At 39.0% G+C, this 18,477-nt stretch overlaps 1 protein-coding gene across 4 annotated transcripts in view; it reads left to right on the top strand.

Annotated features, from left to right (window-relative positions):
* The first annotated feature begins 17,842 nt into the window (after positions 1-17,842).
* The window catches only part of GULP1 (GULP PTB domain containing engulfment adaptor 1), a 294,504-nt gene continuing 293,869 nt past the window's right edge, over positions 17,843-18,477 (top strand). For 3 of the 4 annotated variants that reach the window (XM_060107070.1, XM_060107068.1, XM_060107067.1), the window contains exon 1: positions 17,845-18,402. The gene's annotated coding sequence lies outside the window, so the exon portion shown is untranslated. Of the gene's footprint in view, positions 18,403-18,477 lie in introns of all 4 variants that reach the window. The other variant, XM_060107071.1, reaches the window with a different exon arrangement.

Genomic DNA, 18,477 nt, shown 5'->3' with positions numbered 1-18,477 from the left:
GTCCTCAAGTCTTGACTTACCAAAATTGTAGTCTACTTTTACTTTTAAATAGTATTTGAAGTAGATAATGAGACAATATTGTTTCAATTACCCATGTGAAAATTCAAGCACTGTACCAACAGACACACAAAAAAATCCCCAGATTCCCACATGATATACTTTGCTTGAAGAAGAAATTTTAAATATTAGTATCATAAAAACACATTATGCTTTGCCTAAAGGCATCAAAGTGGTTTCTGATGTTTGGGCATTATGTAAATGATTTTTCTAAATATCTTTTTGTGGATTTTCATCTTTATGTCAAATTGGATTTCATGATGCCCAGTAGGCAACTGAAGTTTTTAAGCTTATAAACTATACCCATTTTTATATTTTATTTCATTCTTTTATATTTTACTTGCATGTTCCTTCTGTTTCCAATAACTGTAAAATTTATTTTAAAATGATAAAATATCTTCAACATGCTAAGTTCTATGTTTTCCCAAATTTAATGAATCCCAAACCAAAGAAACACATATTGATTAAAACCCCTCTATCATTAAAGAGAGTTGCATTCAAATAAAGTCCAGTTTAAATAAAGATAATTCTTTCTTGCTTCCTACAAATTATTAGTTAAAATGTGTTAAATATCTTCACTTTATCCTTCCAGATTTACTCTACATCCTCCTTTGTCTTGCTCTACTCCTTAGAAGAATGACCCATTAGGATTGCATCCGATTGCTCCATTGTCTTCAGATTTTCTATTGCAGCTGGACAATGGGAAACAGCAGCAGGAGATGGGAGGAGAGTGATGTAAACACACTGATATCCCCTGTTCTCTTCTTGACCAGTCGCTATTTGGCTGTGCCCCTTAGCTGAAGGTCACAACTTCTTCTCTATATAATTATCCTCTCTGGGTTCTAGTAGCCACTCCTTCCCCTTCCTCTTGCCCCTTTAGGTCTTAGGTGTGGTAATGGCTTCCCAAAGTATTACCCTGTAAGGGTAATCATATTTCTTAAACCTTGCCCACACCTTTAAAAATAGTCTTTTAATTAAACTCTTCTCAAATAACCTAGCTTGAATTATCTATTTGTTCCCTTCCAGGACTCCCACTAATACATACAATTTCTCATAAAACTTTATGAAATATTTATATAGCTTAATGCTCTTGGTACTCATAGAACCTTAAATGTTTTTTTTTTTTACATCTTTATTGGAGTATAATTGCTTAACAATGGTGTGTTACTTTCTGCTTTATAACAAAATGAATCAGTTATACATATACATATGTTCCCATATCCCCTCCCTCTTGCGTCTCCCTCCCACCCTCCCTATCCCACCCCTCCAGACGGTCACAAAGCACCGAGCTGATCTCCCTGTGCTATGCGGCTGCTTCCCACTAGCTATCTACCTTACGTTTGGTAGTGTATATATGTCCATGCCTCTCTTTCACTTTGTCACAGCTTACCCTTCCCCCTCCCCATATCCTCAAGTCCATTTTCTAGTAGGTCTGTGTCTTTATTCCTGTCTTACCCCTAGGTTCTTCATGACATTTTTTTTCTTAAATTCCATATATATGTGTCAGCATACAGTATATGTCTTTCTCTTTCTGACTTACTTCACTCTGTATGACAAATTCTAGGTCCATCCACCTCATTACAAATAGCTCAATTTCGTTTCTTTTTATGGCTGAGTAATATTCCATTGTATATATGTGCCACATCTTCTTTGTCCATTCATCTGATGATGGACACTTAGGTTATTTCCATCTCCGGGCTATTGTAAATAGGGCTGCTATGAACATTTTGGTACATGACCCTTTTTGAATTATGGTTTTCTCAGGGTATATGCCCAGTAGTGGGATTGCTGGGTCATATGGTAGTTCTATTTATAGTTTTATAAGGAACGTCCATACTGTTCTCCATAGTGGCTGTACCAATTCACATTCCCACCAGCAGTGCAAGAGTGTTCCCTTTTTTCCACACCCTCTCCAGCATTTATTGTTTCTAGATTTTTTGATGATGGCCATTCTGACTGGTGTGAGATGATACCTCATTGTAGTTTTGATTTGCATTTCTCTAATGATTAAAGATGTTGATATTTGTAAAGATGTTGATATTTGATATTTGTAATAGCTCAATCATGTGTTTGTTGGCAGTCTGTATATCTTCTGTGAAGGAATGTCTATTTAGGTCTTCTGCCCATTTTTGGATTGGGTTGTTTGTTTTTTTGTTATTGAGCTGCATGAGCTGCTTATAAATTTTGGAGATTAATCCTTTGTCAGTTGCTTCATTTGCAAATATTTTCTCCCATTCTGAGGGTTGTCTTTTCGTCTTGTTTATGGTTTCCTTTGCTGTGCAAAAGCTTTTAAGTTTCATTAGGTCCCATGTGTTTATTATTGTCTTTATTTCCATTTCTCTAGGAGGTGGGTCAAAAAGGATCTTGCTGTGATTTATGTCATAGAGTGTTCTGCCTATGATTTCCTCTAAGAGTTTAATAGTGTCTGGCCTTACATTTAGGTCTTTAATCCATTTTGAGCCTTACTTTTGTGTATGGTGTTAGGGAGTGATCTAATCTCATACTTTTACATGTCCCTATCCAGTTTTCCCAGCACCACTTATTGAAGAGACTCTCCTTTCTCCACAGTACACTACTGCCTCCTTTATCAAAGTAAGGTGACCATATGTGCGTGGGTTTAGCTCTGGGCTTTCTATCCTGTTCCACTGATCTATCTTTCTGTTTTTGTGCCAGTAGCATACTGTCTTGATTACTGTAGCTTTGTAGTATAGTCTGAAGTCAGGGAGCCTGAATCCTCCAGCACCATTTTTCATTCTCAAGATTGTTTTGGCTATTCGGGGTCTTTTCTGTTTCCATACAAATTGTAAATTTTTTTGCTCTAGTTCTGTGAAAAATGCCATTGGTAGTTTGATAGGGATTGCATTGAATCTGTAGATTGCTTTGGGTAGTATAGTCATTTTCACAATACTGGTTCCTCCAATCCAAGAACATGGTATATCTCTCCATCTATTTGTATCATCTTTAATTTCTTTCATCAGTGTCTTATAATTTTCTGCATACAGGTCTTTTGTCTTTTTAGGTAGCTTTATTCCTAGATATTTTATTCTTTTTGTCACAATGGTAAATGGGAGTGTTTTCTTGATTTCACTTTCAGATTTTTCATCATTAGTGTACAGGAATGCCAGAGATTTCTGTGCATTAATTTTGTATCCTGCTACTTTACCAAATTCATTGATTAGCTCTAGTAGTTTTCTGGTAGCATCTTTAGGATTCTCTATGTATAGTATCATGTCATCTGCAAACAGTGACAGCTTTACTTCTTCTTTTCCGATTTGGATTCCTTTTATTTCCTTTTCTTCTCTGATTTCTGTGGCTAAAACTTCCAAAACTATGTTGAATAATAGTGGTGAGAGTGGGCAACGTTGTCTTGTTCCTGATCTTAGTGGAAATGGTTTCAGTTTTTCACCATTGAGAACGATGTTGTCTGTGGGTTTGTCATATATGGCCTTTATTATGTTGAGGACAGTTCCCTCTATGCCTACTTTCTGCAGGGTTTTTATCATAAATTGGTGTTGAATTTTGTCGAAATTCTCTGCATCTATTGAGATGATCATATGGTTTTTCTCCTTCAATTTGTTAATATGGTGTATCACGTTGATTGATTTGCGTATATTGAAGAATCCTTGCATTCCTGGGGTAAACCCCACATGATCATGGTGTATGATCCTTTTAATGTGCTGTTGGATTCTGTTTGCTAGTATTTTGTTGAGGATTTTTGCATCTTTGTCCATCAGTGATATTGACCTGTAGTTTTCTTTCTTTGTGACATCCTTGTCTGGTTTTGGTATCAAGGTGATGGTGGCCTCGTAGAATGAGTTTGGGAGTGTTCCTCCCTCTGCTATATTTTGGAAGAGTTTGAGAAGGACAGGTGTTAGCTCTTCTCTAAATGTGTGATGGAATTCACCTGTGAAGCCATCTGGTCCTGGGCTTTTGTTTGTTGGAAGATTTTTTATCACAGTTCAAATTTCAGTGCTTCTGATTGGTCTATTCATATTTTCTATTTCTTCCTGATTCAGTCTTGGCAGGCTGTGCATTTCTAAGAATTTGTCCATTTCTTCCAGGTTGTCCATTTTATTGGCATAGAGTTGCTTGTAGTAATCTCTCATGATCTTTTGTATTTCTGCAGTGTCAGTTGTTACTTCTCCTTTTTCATTTCTAATTCTATTGATTTGAGTCTTCTCCCTTTTTCTCTTCTTCAGTCTGGCTAATGGTTTATCAATTTTGTTTATCTTCTCAAAGAACCAGCTTTTAGTTTGATTGATCTTTGCTATCATTTCCTTCATTTCTTTTTCATTTATTTCTGATCTGATTTTTATGATTTCTTTCCTTCTGCTAACTTTGGGACGTTTTTGTTCTTCTTTCTCTAATTGCTTTAGGTGCAAGGTTAGGTTGTTTATTCGAGATGTTTCCTGTTTCTTAAGGTGGGATTGTATTGCTATAAACTTCCCTCTTAGAACTGCTTTTGCTGCATCCCATAGGTTTTGGGTCGTCGTGTCTCCATTGTCATTTGTTTCTAGGTATTTTTAAATTTCCTCTTTGATTTCTTCAGTGATCACTTCGTTATTAAGTAGTGTATGGTTTAGCCTCCATGTGTTTGTATTTTTTACAGCTCTTTTCCTGTAATTGATATCTAGTCTCATAGCATTGTGGTCGGAAAAGATACTTGATACAATTTCAATTTTCTTAAATTTACCAAGGCTTGATTTGTGACCCAAGATATGATCTATCCTGGAGAATGTTCCATGAGCACTTGAGAAAAATGTGTATTCTGTTGTTTTTGGATGGAATGTCCTATAAATATCAATTAAGTCCATCTTGTTTAATGTATCATTTAAAGCTTGTGTTTCCTCATTTATTTTCATTTTGGATGATCTGTCCATTGGTGAAAGTGGGGTGTTAAAGTCCCCTACTATGAATGTGTTACTGTCAATTTCCCCTTTTATGGCTGTTAGTATTTGCCTTATGTATTGAGGTGCTCCTATGTTGGGTGCATAAATATTTACAATTGTTATATCTTCTTCTTGGATCGATCCCTTGATCATTATGTAGTGTCCTTCTTTGTCTCTTCTAGTAGTCTTTATTTTAAAGTCTATTTTGTCTGATATGAGAATTGCTACTCCAGCTTTCTTTTGGTTTCCATTTGCATGGAATATCTTTTTCCATCCCCTTACTTTCAGTCTGTATGTGTCTCTAGGTCTGAAGTGGGTCTCTTGTAGACAGCATATATATGGGTCTTGTTTTTGTATCCATTCAGCCAATCTGTGTCTTTTGGTTTCAGCATTTAGTCCATTTACATTTAAGGTAATTATTGATATGTATGTTCCTATTCCCATTTTCTTAATTGTTTTGGGTTCGTTATTGTTGGTGTTTTCCTTCTGTTGTGTTTCTTGCCTAGAGAAGTTCCTTTAGCATTTGTTGTAAAGCTGGTTTGGTGGTGCTGAACTCTCTCAGCTTTTGCTTGTCTGTAAACGTTTTAATTTCTCCATCAAATCTGAATGAGATCCTTGCTGGGTAGAGTAATCTTGGTTGCAGGTTTTTCTCCTTCATCACTATAAATATATCCTGCAAGTCCCTTCTCACTTGCAGAGTTTCTGCTGAAATATCAGCTGTTAACCTTATGGGGATTCTCTTGTTTGTTATTTGTTGTTTTTCCCTTGCTGCTTTTAATATGATTTCTTTGTATTTAATTTTTGACAGTTTGATTAATATGTGTCTTGGCGTATTTCTCCTTGGATTTCTTCTGTATGGGACTCTCTGTGTCTCCTGGACTTGACTGACTATTTCCTTTCCCATATCAGGGAAGTTTTCAACTATAATCTCTTCAAATATTTTCTCAGTTCCTTTCTTTTTCTCTTCTTCTTCTGGAACCCCTATAATTCGAATGTTGGTGCATTTAATGCTGTCCCAGATGTCTCTGAGACTGTCCTCAGTTCTTTTCATTCTTTTTTCTTTCTTCTGCTCTGCCGTAGTTATTTCCATTATTTTATCTTCCACCTCACTTATCCGTTCTTCTGCCTCAGTTATTCTGCTATTGATCCCATCTAGAGTATTTTTCATTTCATTTATTGTATTTTTCATTGTTGCTTGATTCATCTTTAGTTCTTCTAGGTCCTTCTTAACTGTTTCTTGCATTTTGTCTATTCTATTTCCAAGATTTTGGATCATCTTTACTGTCATTATTCTGAATTCTTTTTCAGGTAGACTGCCTATTACCTCTTCATTTGTTAGGTCTGGTGGGTTTTTATCTTGCTCCTTCTCCTGCTGTGTGTTTTTCTGTCTTCTCATTTTGCTTATGTTACTGTGTTTGGGGTCTCCTTTTTGCAGGCTGCAGGTTCGTAGTTCCCGTTGTTTTTGGTGTCTGTCCCCAGTGGCTAAGTTTGGTTCAGTGGGTTGTGTAGGCTTCCTGGTGGAGGGGACTAGTGCCTGTGTTCTGGTGGATGAGGCTGGATCTTGTCTTTCCGGTGGGCAGGTCCATGTCTGGTGGTGTGTTTTGGGGTGTCTGTGGACTTTTTATGATTTTAGGCAGGCTCTCTGCTAATGGGTGGCATTGTGTTCCTGTCTTGCTAGTTGTTTGGCATAGGGTGTCCAGCACTGTAGCTTGCTGGTCGTTGAGTGAAGCTGGGTGCTGGTGTTGAGATGGAGATCTCTGGAAGATTTTCGCCGTTTGATATTATGTGGAGCTGGGAGGTCTCTTGTGGACCAGTGTCCTGAAGTTGGCTCTCCCACCTCAGAGGCACAGCACTGACTCCTGGCTCCTCAATTTGGGATGATTCGTTGTCTATTCATGTATTCCACAGATGCAGGGTACATGAAGTTGATTGTGGAGCTTTAATCCACTGCTTCTGAGGCTGCTGGGAGAGATTTCCCTTTCTCAGCTTTGGATTTGGCCCCGCCTTTGCGTGTAGGTCGCCGGAGGGCGTCTGTTCTTCGCTCAGACAGGACAGGGTTAAAGGAGCAGCCGCTTCGGGGACCCTGGCTCACTCAGGCCAGGAGGGAGGGAGGGGCACGGTGTGCGGGGCGAGCCTGCAGCGGCAGAGGCCGGCGTGACGTTGCACCAGCCCGAGGCGCACCGTGCGTTCTCCCAGGGAAGCCGTCCCTGGATCCCGGGACCCCAGCAGTGACGGGCTGCACAGGCTCCCCGGAAGGGGGGTGTGGACAGTGACCTGCGCTCGCACACAGGCCTCGTGGCGGCGGCAGCAGCCCCAGCGTCCCACACCTGTCGCTGGGGTCCACGCTTTTAGCCGCGGCTCCTTTAAGCGGGTGCTCTTAATCCCCTCTCCTCGCGCACCAGGAAACAAAGAGGGAAGAAAAAGGCTCTTGCCTCTTCGGCAGGTCCATACTTTTTTCCGGACTCCCTCCCGGCTAGCTGTGGTGCATTAGCCCCTTCAGGCTGTGTTCATGCAGCCAACACCAGTCCTCTCCCTGCGCTCCGACTGAAGCCCGAGCCTCAGCTCCCAGCACCGCCCACGCCGGCGGGGAAGCAGACAAGCCTCTCGGGCTGGTGAGTGCCGGTGGGCACCGATCCTCTGTGCGGGAATCTCTCCGCTTCGCCCTACCCAGGTACGTGGGGAGTTTCTTGCCTTTTGGGAGGTCTGAGGTCTTCTGCCATCGTTCAGTAGGTGTTCTGTAGGAGTTGTTCCACGTGTAGCTGTATTTCTGGTGTATCTGTAGCGAGGAAGGTGATCTCTGCGTCTTACTCTTCCGCCATCTTCCCCGGAAGTCTCAACCTTAAATGTTTTTATACACAAACTCAAAGAACAACCTGTTGCTAGTGTGTCATAGTAGCATGTAATCTAAATCGCCAATAACTATGCATTTCACTTTAATATCTCTCAGCCCCTATTGTACTATCTAGAGTCTATGTTGTTCAGTAATAACTAGAGTGTTATTTTACTATTTACCTTCCCTCATGAGCTTCTTAGTCTTATCCTTTTCTGAAATTCCTTCAGTCATTAGCTTCACTGTCATGACTTTAAGTTTTCTCAACAGCTGTGATTAAATATTAACTTAAACTAATGAAAAGGGTGGTGGTTCCTGCATAAATGTAACTTTAGGAATGCAGATTTAATTGGTCCCTACTTGAAATTACATTTATTACATAGCTTTCTTGCCTTCAATAAATTTTTTTGTTTCCCTCATATTTTGGAATGTGAAGTTAAATAGAATTCAGTGAGTGGTTTTCAAGTCAAAGTGAGAACCTTTTAAAACAGAGCTCCTAACACAGTATGGCATTGTCTCTAATCTTTCTTAAATTTTTTTCCACCACTATTCTTAATATGCATATAAGCTGTTCTTTCGATAAGGCTCTGTGAAAATAAGGCCTTACAGAGCAACTACTTATAAAAGAGAGAGTTTTCAGATTTTTCTGAGTAATAAGACACATTGCATGTCCTTAAAACATATCCTGTATGATTTCCAAGTGGAATCATGCTCTGTCATGATGACTATCCAATTTTCCATTGTATAAAAAGTTCACTGTGTAGCTATATCCTGAAACAAATGTAAATTAGATGTACCATTACCTAAAACTCTATGCTATCCTTTTCCCTTCAAAAATCAACAGCCCAAAAGTTTACATTTATAAGAAATATCTGAAACTTAATTCAGTAAATAGAATTTAAGCTGTGGAAGCTTCTTTCAAATCTTAAACACTGTCTTATGAGATGAATTCATGTAATCATTCACTTCATTAATTCTCCCCTAAGCCCATGGTACAGTACACAAAATTTTCAATAAAAACAATTTAATTTCCTTAATTAAGTATTTTATTATATTCTTCACTTGTACAATGTATATATTTTCAAACAGAACATTATATTTATAGATAGTGGTGTTCATCTTAAAGTTTTTAGCAATTTATTTTTATGTGGAAAATGGATGATCCTTACCTACACTATCAGCATATGTGAAAGATTTGTGTGATTTTGAAATTGCTTTTGGAGGCCTTCATGTTTTTGTTTTTTTTTTTTTTTTTTTTTTGTGGTATGCGGGCCTCTCACTGTTGTGGCCTCTCCCGTTGCGGAGCACAGGCTCCGGATGCGCAGGCCCAGCGGCCATGGCTCACGGGCCCAGCCGCTCCGCGGCATATGGGATCCTCCCAGACCGGGGCACGAACCCGTATCCCCTGCATCGGCAGGCGGACTCTTAACCACTGCGCCACCAGGGAGGCCCGGCCTTCATGTTTTTGAAATTGAACAATGGGCTTGCACAATTATACCCCTTGAAAAAAAGCCAATTTCCATTGAAGTGACAGCACTTTATCTATGGGTATTCTCAGGTTGCTGGGTGGGAGAGACTGTTGACACGGAACCAGCATGACAAGTCTGTGTTCTAGCAATTCATGTCACAGATTGCCTTTTCCAGAAGAGCCATTGTTAGAATTATTTTACCCCTGTAATGAAAAAGAGACTCAGTGTTTTGTTGTTAGATTATAATAGGAGCCAATGCCCCCTTCATGTTTTAATGCGAAATGATGACATTTTCTCAAATCACATCATGTCAAGCTCAAGCGTATAGGTGCCTTGCTTTGTTTTGCATTACTGTCAAGCCCAATCATCCAGTCTGGGTAAATTCTGATATAGAATTTTGAAGGGCATTTAAGAAATTAGCATTCTAGTGAAAGACCACAAAACAAATTTTCAAAAAAAAGTTTTCATGTGCCCAAAATCATTTTTTTACACAATCTAGAATGTATTATTTGTTTCCAACCTTACTGAAAAAAAAAAACCTAATTGTATTTGCAAGAATTTGTTCTATTTCTTGTATTTTAAGTATGTGAGTCTTCAAATGGACAAAATATCTTCTGAACTCAGCAGTTTTTCGTGCAAATAAAAGTGCTTTGAGCAAACTTTCCAGGCCTGCTGATGCTGGGGCAGGAGAGCACATCTCAGGAGACCACTCCTGGTCATTAGGCCAGGCCTTTCCATGAAGCAGGTCCAAGTTTTTTTCTTTTGATCATGACTGGTTTCCACATTAGACACTCACTACAGGTTCAGGTGCACATGAGCTGGAACTAGAAGTTGAAACCTGACCTGGATTAAGATCTGTGTTTTCCTTCATTTCTACTGTAAAGTAGGGCTGTGGCATTCCAAGTGTTGTTTGTGTTCTGTAGTTCCTGTAGAATAATAGCCCTTTCATTCTTGGCAGTAAACAAGGAACCCAACAAGTGGCAATGTAATGGGCTGGAAGGTAAAGATATGATATGAATGGGTGCAGAAATCAACTCTTTTCAAGTTGGAAATGCATCTTCTGTTTCAGGATCAGAAGAAAAAATTGAATAATGAAGTGATTCGAGTATATGGATATATAAGTTTAACATTCTAATGAAGGAATTTTGAGGTCAAAGGTAGGAAAGAAGAAGATGTGATAAAGACACTTAACAGAATTATTCCCAAGTTCATTTGGAAAAATAAACTTGAGAGAATAGTGATGAAAGTTTTGAAGGTGAAATAATTAAGGGGAACTTAACCAACAGATATTTTAAACAATTATAGGCTGAGGTAATTAATATTGTTTTATTGCAGGAATAACTGAAAGATAAATGGGAAAGGGCTGCTGCTAGCCCACATGGTATCTTTGTGCAAATTAGAGAAACCCTGACCACTCTTCCAAGGAAGTTCTGCAGGTACTTGGCTAGAAGCTGAGGATGCCTTTGTAGTTAGAAAAGACACCCCTTTCTCAGACTCATGGATAAGCTTCACTGGCACGGCTGGAATGGGGGCCTGGTTGGATTTCAGTCTGCATTATGCCTTTTTTGGGGAGAGTCCTACTGCATTGTGTATACTGTTTCATCACACTTGGAAGTTCATAAACAGACCCTATAACTAAATTAATATATGATAAAGATTACTTCCAAGATCACTGGGGAAAGAATGGATCATTCAGTAAATGGTGTTGGACACTTAGGTAATTATCCTGAAAAAAGAAAAAAAGGACAAAAGCCTTACCTTAGATTTCATCAAACTAAATTGGAAAGTAAAAGCAAAAAGTAAAACTACAAAATGCTAGAAGAAAATATAGGTGATTAGTTAGAGTAGAATGTCTTTATAAGCATTACCAAAGAACCCAGAAATCATAAAAGACTACACAGAAAGAAATTCTATGCAGTCCAAAGAAGAAAAAAAACCCACAATAATCTAAATATTTAAAATTAATTTTAGAGAAACAAATACTTTAGTTTTTTTCTAGAGATTATTGCATTTGTTAAAGAACCCTTAAAGATGAGTAAGGAAAATAAAAATATACAAATCCATAGGGAAAAAAGAAAAATAGGCAAAATATATACATAAATAGCCAATTCACAAAAGAAAATATAAATGCCTCCTAACTGTATGAAAATATGTTCAGCTTTATTAACAGTGAAAGTAATAAAAATTAAAAAAGATTGAGCTGAATTTTCACTTAGATTATTTGAAAACTTAGAGTGTCCAGATAAAAAAGTAACAACCAAGATGACATAGTTTACACAATAGCACTTACATACATTAAAAATACATATAAAATAAATATTTAGAATTATTTTTAATTCAAGAATACATATAAAAATGAGAAAAGGTACACATTAAATACATTAGAATGAGTATTTGTGTTGGGTAAGTGAATGGGAGAAAATGAGAATAAAAGTGCTTCATTAAATAACATTGAGAGGGCTTCCCTGGTGGTACAGTGGTTGAGAATCTGCCTGCCAATGCAGGGGACATGGGTTTGAGCCCTGGTCTGGGAAGATCCCACATGCCGCGGAGCAACTACGCCCGTGAGCCACAACTACTGAGCCTGCGCGTCTGAAGCCTGTGCTCTGCAACAAGAGAGGCCGCGATAATGAGAGGCCCGCACAACGCGATGAGGAGTGGCCCCCACTTCCCGCAACTAGAGAAAGCCCTCGCACAGAAACGAAGACCCAACACAGCCATAAATAAATAAATAAAATTAAAAAAAATAACATTGAGAGGGGGACTTCCCTGGTGGCGCAGTGGTTAAGAATCCACCTGCCAATTCAGGGGACACGGGTTTGAGACCTAGTCCGGGAAGATCCTACATGCCGCGGAGCAATTAATCCTGTGCACCACAGCTACTGAAGCTCACACACCCCGAGCCCGTGCTCCACAACAGGAGAAGCCACCGCAATGAGAAGCCTGTGCACCGCAACCAAGAGTAGTCCCTGCTTGCCGCAACTAGAGAAAGCCCACGCTCAGCAATGAAGATCCAACACAGCCATAAATAAATAAATAAATAAATAAATAAATAATAATAATAATAACATTGAGAGGGACCTGTGGGAACTTACAGGATGATGATATGCCAAACATGGAGAAGCATGCTTCACACAGCCAATCCACACCTAACTTTCCTTACTAACTACATGGATAGCGTAAGTAATATATAAAATACAAGCAATGCCTGTTGAAGACATGGCACTACCCTATATATTGTTCATGGGAGTACGCATTTTTATAAAGTTTCCAGAATTAGTTTGGCAATATTAGGAGGGGCAAGTGAGGTAAACTTTTGCATTAGTACCTGAATTGGGGGATTGCAGTGGCCCAGAAAGTGGCCAGGAAGCCCGAATGTGGTGAAAATGGTGTCTCAGTGGACGATCAGCCTCCTGTGATGACTTGGAACCTAAGCAAGATGCGGAGGAAATGGACTCAGAAGGCAGCCTGGACAGTGTGCTGGAGCCATAGGCAGGTGAGGAGGGCACAAGAAAGCTGTCGTCTTGAGTTGCTGGCCCCTGAGCAGAATGATGAAGATGTTCCTGAAGAGGAGTGGCCTGGCCATACAGGGGAGGGGCTGTGACAGACTTGAGAGATTGGCTTTAGACAAGGACACTGATTAAATAAGAAAACATAACAAGAATAATGGGAGTGGAAGCCATATTTTCATTGGAGGAGAATGGAGTTACAATGATGGAAAGTGGAATTGGACTGGAATTGAAGGCAAGTGTATGAACTCATGGCTTTCAAAATGAAAGAAAGAGAAAGAGACAGAGAGAGAGGAGGAAAGAAGGAAGGAAGGAAGGAAGAAAAAAAGAAAAAGAAAGAAATATGTGCATGTATTCCTTTGCTTTGGCCATTGAGAAGACCTAAGTAAAGCAAAGACCTAATAACAATGACATCGCACCTGGAACTCATCTTCTAAATACCAGCCTTTGGTAAAAGGGACTGGCTTCTTTGGAGATATGGCTGATTCCAGGACTGGGGTTGGGAAAATACAAGATGAGACTTGAATACCTTTTTGTGCTCCAAAGTGATAAAGTGCTCCTAAATGATGGAGACTTTGCAAAGAACACAGAAGTCAGCTTGAAATCTGAAGCAAATGGGAGATGATTTGAATGTCAAAATAAATCATGATAGAAACAGATAAGAATTTGAGTAAAGTAGCAAACCATATGTCTATACTAACATAAATAAATGAAAAATTAGAAGTTTGATGAGAAATGAAATACTTATATAGTTTAAAATTTCCTCCCCAGAAAATACCTACCAATTACAAAGGAAAAGGGATTAACATTACAGAGAAGCCTGACAATACCATCATCTTAATCAAGTGAAGATTATCAGTAATGGGACAATTCAAAATTGGATGCAGCTTGATAGAATTTTTAAAAATATATAGTATTGTACTTCCATGGTTTACCAGCCAAAGATTCATAACCTGAATCTAACATGGTAAATTAAAGGACATTTTGCAGTATAACTATAGAGCAATTCTCAAAAGTATTAATGCCATAATAATCAGAGACATAGCAACTAAATACTTGTATCGTGTGATCTCAAACTGAACCCTGTTTATATAAAGGAAATAATAGGGATAATTGAAAAAACTTGAATGGAACCTGAGAGGTAGATGTAGAAATGTATCAGTGTTAATGTCCTGATTTTTGATGGTTTACCTTCTTTATGGAGAGGTCTGTGTTTATAGGAAGTACACAAAATTGGGCAGGATGGGGTATAGTGTTGGTAGGTTATACTCAAATGGTTCAGAAAAAAATAATTATTTGTACTCTACCTGCAACTTTTCTGTAACTTGAGATTTTTTTTCAAAATAATAATGAAAGAAGTCTGTGCTCTAACCTTGAGAATCTACTGCTAGGTATTTGTTCTAATGAAATAATTAGCAAGGGACAGGCAAAATATGTACAGATGGTGTACAAAAGTATGTACACAGATGTCCTTAATGTCTTTGTTTATAATAGCATACAAATGGTCAATAAACACTGGTAAGGGAAAAGCCCACAATATACTCGTATATTGTTAGGAAGTAGAAAGTATGTACAGTATACTTCCTTGTGAAAAAAGCAAAAGAAAAATGTAAGTGGCTGTATGTACTGGATAATGACTTTTTCTCTACTCTTGATTTCTGTGCTAAAATATATTTTCTGGGTCTTCACTCTTTTGCCCTTGGAGAGGTGTTGTGACATATGTGATACATACATTTAGGAATAAACCTGGGAAGGATTATTGGGAATGCAGAGTTCAACTACACCCTTTCTCTCTTCCTCCCTCCCTCCCTGCCTCCCTCCCTCTCTCTCTCCCTCTCTCTCTCTCTATCCCTCCAAGGAATGTATCTCAGAAAACAGAATTCAACTCCTTTTTCAGACACTGGCTCCTCCTAGATAGGGAGCCTGGGAACTACAGTGACTGAGAATGTTATTTTGGTTGTTCATTTTTAGATTTACCAATTCAAACTAGGTCTCTGTCAATACTACAGGTAATACTTTAGCTTTCATTTTAAACTTTTGTTTTATTTCTCAATTTATTCTCAACCTAAGCATAGAGAAGAAATGTTATTTATTGGAGATTCTCTCAGAGACTTCAACAATACTTGGAGGGTATAGAGCGACTATTAGCAATGCGTACTCTTGATGGTGGGAACACAGGTGATATTTATTTCTTTTTTGTATTTTCCCTATTCTTTTTTTTTTTTTTTTTTTTTTTTTTACAATGAGTATGTTTCATGTTCTTAATCAGGGGGACCAAAATAGACTGAAAGAAAATGATGGAAGATAGAAAGTAAAATGTTACACCTTTTAACTCTGGAACCCAGGTCCCCTTAGGAATTCAATGGACATTTGGCCATCGTCGCACATAACAAAAAGAAATATGCCCCTTTTCAAGTCACATGACTGAGAGTTTGAATTCCATTTTGGCTTTTATTTCCTTTTAAAAAAATTGTTAAATACTTTAACGGATGGGTTTGCAGGAATATTGAGCTAAACAACCAATATGATAGCATGTTGTTATATATTTTTGTAATAATCAGCAATAAAATGTTATTCTCAACATAAATAATAGGTAGTTGTCCATCTTAGTCAAGGTTCTTTTAGTTCAAGTAAGAGAAAACTTGAAACTGGCCTGAGCCAGAAAATTAATTTAAAAATATTAGGAGGCTGCTGAGTCTCTATCAGAGTCCATATGTTCCTATGATGAATGTGAAGACTTTTCAAATGGAAATCTGAGTATTTGCTGTTGGTAGCAAATTAGACATAGTCTAATGGTAATGCCCTGCCAGAGCCTCTGCAGGCTTTCTCCTTGGCATCTCCCTTCTTCAATTCCTGGGTTATGCTAGATATCTGATTTTAAATCTTGTTCTATTTGATTTTAGTTTTTTTAAAAACTCCATTCTGACATCTTTGAGATTTTTATACCTCTAAGCCATTTCATAAAGCAGTTCATTTCAAAAGTCAGGTTATAAAAATTATAGAGCAATAGCAAGTTTAGAGATTTTAAATGTTGGGAAGAAATATAAAAATTAGTAAGCTTCAGCCCTCTGTGTAATGATTAGAAAAAGACAGTTATGGGGATTCATGCATCCCCATTCATCCATCCATGCTGGATATACTTTATAGTTATAATTTTTTTCTCTTTTTGGCAACTTCCAAGTCTCATGGAAAGGGAGCATAGAACTCTAAAGAGAAGTCTATGAAATGCCTTCAAGAAATTATTTTAGTGGCTAATTCAGGGGGAGGCTGGTGTAGTAGAGAACCCCTACTCATAAGGAAGATATAGGGTCTTATCTCTGAGAACTTGGGAATTGTATAAAAGTCCAAGCAACTTTCAACATTGAGTAAGGTGAGAAAAGGTTTAGAAAAACTTCTCCTTAAAGATATCAGAGGCAAATGAATAAGAAATAAGTACATGTTTTGAGATTTTCCATTAATTTAAACAATGGAGCTTGTAATGTTTGATTTCTGCAGCCTCATTTATTCTTATGACTTGCTTATTCAAGTGGAGCTGCAGCGTATTGAAGACTAAACTAGTGTTTCTCAAAGTGAGGTCCACAGATCCTAGTGATTTGTTGGTGTATCCTTGGGAGCCTAGAGTTCTCTATTCAAAGTTTTAAATACTGTGTTAAAAGAACACACCCATATATTTATAATTATATAATGTAAGCATGGGTTTGGTCATCTGGTCAACCTCCTTATTCCTAAGTACTATGGGCTATCATTTGATTTATTTTTATAATCATTTGAATATTAAGTGATCACCTAAATGGCATCATTTATTTTTTAGTGGTTGTTTGAAAATTAATCATTTAAAGGTTATTTACAGAAGAAGCAACTAGCATTGTCCTATGATTAATGTTTTCAATGTAAGTATTTTACTGTGTGCTTGCCTGTTATGATAAAGTGGAAACATAGTTAAAAGAGGATTCTGTCCACATATGAAGAGGCTTTAGCACCTCCTAACAATGAGATTTGGGGAAAGTCAATTAAGATTCTTGGACTTCAGTTGCCTTATATTTAAAGTAAGGGAGTTCGGCTAGAGCTGGGTAATCCCTAAACTTAGTCTTCATTGCAAAAATTGTGATGTTGTATCTTTTTAAATGGAAAAAGCATTAGGGAGAAGAAAACTGATTCAGTTAACAAGGTCTTTGGGGGAAATTTTTAGTACCATCCTCTAGTTACAGTCAAATGTAGTGGGATGTAAGAACCAAATAGTTATTGAGTACCTGTGCTTGACACTACTCTAGTCTAATTCCTGTAAATGTGACTGTGACTCTGTGAGCTCTATTATACAATTCCTTTTGGCAGCTGTAATTGCATCTAGCGTCCCAGGGCACAGAATGAGTAAGTATGGAGTCTGGAAAGGAATATGACTAGTATGATTCTAAGCCCTGGATTCCACCGTAACATACTATATTTGTTAGCCTTGCAAAAATGCTTCTTTCCTTTTCTCCATCTATTTTCAGGTTCAAATGAAAAACTTAGTGAACTAAATTCTGAGCAGCATCTCAAAAGATTTTAGTAAATGTCCTCTCATCCTCAAAGAATCGCTTAATCGAGGATATTCCTCCTTCTTGTCCTTCTTCCCACACAGAAGTTTACCGTGTCAGTGAGGATGGTTTGTTGTGTTTTCCCTCGAACCCCACGTAGATGTCCTGAATTCTGAGGTTAATATCTGAATGGAGCAAATGAGCATGATCTGGTGGTGGAGGCAGTTTTCTGTTTCCTTTCCTTTCCTTTTTTTTTTTTTTCTTGTAAGGCATAACAAAGTGCAGAGATTCAGTCAGTTTTTAAAAAACTGAGGAAAAATAAATAAAAAAAAAGTGTAGAGGTGCGGCCAGAGCCACAGCAAAAACGGTGTCAATGCTTTCTTGATAAAGGCTGTAAAGAAGGTATGTGCTACTAGTGTGTGTGCTTCCTTGGACACTTTTTTTTTTTTTTTTTTTTTTCTTGTTAAGCAGCAGAAGTGTTTTGAAATTGTGTGCGGAAACACAGAGAGACAAGGGAAGGCGAAGAGTCCCGATCCTGTGCTTCAGGGAGGAGGTTCAAAAGGAAACGCGGCGGGGGACGAGGAGTGGGGGTGGGGAGAACTGTGTTTTGGCTCCCGTGCCGGCTAAGAACTGGGTAAGGTAAGGCCTCGTCTTCGCCGGTCGAGTTTCTCTCACATTCCACTCTCGCCCTGGGTCCTGCGTGCGGACGCCATATAGCCCAGCGGGCCCATAGGAGACGAGCATCGGAGACCGAAGACAGTCAGCGAGCTGGAACCCAGGCGTCCCGTTTGGAAGTGTCCAAGGAGGTCGCCCCAAGTGCGCCAGCCGAGTCTTGGGAGAGTTTCCTTCTGGCCGAGAGGGGGAGCCCCGCGTTCCCAGCCGGGAGCGACCCGGAGTCCCGAGCCCCAGCCGCCAGCTAGCGCCAGTTTTGGCTTCAGCCGATTAGGAAGAGGAGGGAGGGGACCGGAGCCGGAGGGTCCCGAGTCCAGCTCGCTGTTGACGTAGAGAAACTTTCCCTCTCGTCCACGGAAACGGCGCCCCGGCTGCGCCAGAGCGGAGGTCGCCAGGATCCGAGGACGCGGCGGCTCTGCCTGTCCCTGCCCGGAGCCTGACCCGACTGCATCAGTCAGTAAGGTACGGAGAGACCGCGGTGTATCTGGGGGCGTCCCTGGCTGCAAGCCCCGCGTCCCGCCGGGTAGCGTGCAGCCT

This window comes from Mesoplodon densirostris, chromosome 8, assembly GCF_025265405.1.
Source record: "Mesoplodon densirostris isolate mMesDen1 chromosome 8, mMesDen1 primary haplotype, whole genome shotgun sequence".
Taxonomy (NCBI): Eukaryota; Metazoa; Chordata; class Mammalia; order Artiodactyla; family Ziphiidae; genus Mesoplodon; species Mesoplodon densirostris.
Note: the sequence above shows the minus strand (reverse complement) of the source record. Positions and strands in the feature narration are given on the sequence as shown.